Consider the following 2,288-nt stretch of genomic DNA (forward strand, 5'->3'; position numbering starts at 1 on the left):
TATATATATTGCCCTATATTTACAAATATGAGATGACAATGACCAATGCTGCTCTATGGGATTTGAGGGAAAGAGGGAAACTCATAAAATAACTATTTCCATTGGAAGACTGTAACTTTGACAAAATGAATTGGAGGATTTGTCATTCTTGTCATAATGCAGAACAATATTGAAATCTTTTAAACCTACTGTTTCGGTAGCTGCTCTGAAATTATGTATACAGCTATCATTGGTGAAAGTCATCTTGCATGGCTTTCAGAATCATACCATTTAAATTTATATGCCGTAGACATTCCTGAAAGTCATTACCTGTGACATTGAAGTAGATTTGAGTAAACTTTGAAGTTTTATCATTTGGAACAAGTGATCTAGTCCTGGGACAAACTTTTCCAAGCCCATTAAATATAGGACTAAATTTTGAGGCTCTGCTTTGTTTGTAACTTAGAGAAGCCAATACCAGCATTGTGTTATATGAACATTTATTTTTCATGAAACTGTTTCCTGTATAAGCAACATTGACATACCTAAAAATATTTGGAGGGATAGGATGGTGCTTGTCCAGTTTTATCTTACCTTCAGGGCAACACAGATAATTCATTTCAGCAGACCTCTTGTAAGCATTGCAATGTAAACCAACATTGTTTAAGAGGATCCTGTTTGTTTACACTACTGCTAATGTTTGTATCTCACTACTATTTCCTTGAAATATTTATCTGTATATCTTATCAATTTGATGATGATTATCAACTGGTGCCAGACAATTCAGACTGTAAAAGCTGGTTGAGTACATTGTTTTTGAAGATTATTCTCTTTTGGAGATACCCTGGCCAGTCTATCATGTGCAGTAGAAACAGAATTATATTCCCAACATTCATGTGTGCATTCAGACATTTCTTTCAGTTGTTTTGGCCTGGCTTTCTCTGATTTAGTTACTCTTCTCTCCCTTTTGTGTTGTAGTTTTGCTACAATTCATTCTGTTTTAGCTCCATATTTTTCTTTGGATGACCCAAATTGTATTGAAAATTTCGAATGTGGAATCAGATAGTACAATATGTATATTGTAAACAAATATTGTAAACAAAAATCGGCATGTGAAACAATAAATGAAATAACTGAAGAACCATGATTTACAAATTTGTGTATAACAGAATGAATTTGAAATGAAAACATTCTAAGTAATTTTGGTACGATAAACTTTCCACAAATATTCTCAAAGTATCTCAAAGGAAAACCTTTACAATCTCTTATTTCTAAAGAGGCCAATTAAAGAGAGGTGAAAAGAGTGAAAGGAAGAGGACCAGAGAGAGAGTATGCAAAAAAAGGATGAAATACATTAAATGAAACAATGGGTGAAGGGATACAAATGGAGTGTGTGTGTGTGTATGTGAGAGAGAGAGAGACAGAGACAGACAGACAGACAGACAGACAGACAGATAGACAGACAGACAGATAGACAGACAGAAGACACAAAAAATGAAAAGAGAAAGATATTTAAAAAAAAATTATGAACATCAGAGTGAAAGGAAAAGTTATGAACATAAGAAAGTGCAATATTAATACAAATAGAGATGGTAAACAAAGAAGAGATGGAAAGAGAGAGGGAGAGAGAGAGAGGGAGAGAGAGAGAGAGAGAGAGAGAGAGAGAGAGGGAGAGAGAGAGAGAGAGAGATAGTATTGCCAGAAAATAGGGTAGAAGAAAAATATACAAATATATGAAGCTGAACAATGCTGTTAAGAATACATAAATAGTGGAATTTTTAAGAATTTTCTAGACAGTGTAGACTTAAAAGATTGATTTCTTGTAGTAAAAGTTACATACCCATAGCTAATTAATAAGCAGCTTTCTTTCTTATTGTACAGATGTAGATCAGCAATGTCATACAGATAGGTGGACACAGAGACATATTGAAAGAGAGGCAGGCAGGCAGGCAGGCATACACACTGACAGATAAGGAAACAGACTAGCGGAGAGATATTAACTGAGCAACAGATTGATAACTTGACAGACAAACAGACAGGTAGATAGATAGATAGATAGATAGATAGATAGACAGACAGATAGATAGATAGGCAGGCAGGTAGGTAGGTAGGTAGGTAGGTGGGTAGGTGGGTAGGTGGGTGGGTAGGTAGGTAGATAGGTAGGTAGGTAGATAGGTAGATGGATAGATAAATAGATGGATAGATAGATAGACAGATAGATACATTTCTTTTATTAGCCACATAGGGCTCAACGAAGATGGGACAAATACAATGTAGAGCTTTTCTTTTTGGGAGGGGGAAGGAAGGAA

Source organism: Octopus bimaculoides, chromosome 3 (assembly GCF_001194135.2).
Source record: "Octopus bimaculoides isolate UCB-OBI-ISO-001 chromosome 3, ASM119413v2, whole genome shotgun sequence".
Taxonomy (NCBI): Eukaryota; Metazoa; Mollusca; class Cephalopoda; order Octopoda; family Octopodidae; genus Octopus; species Octopus bimaculoides.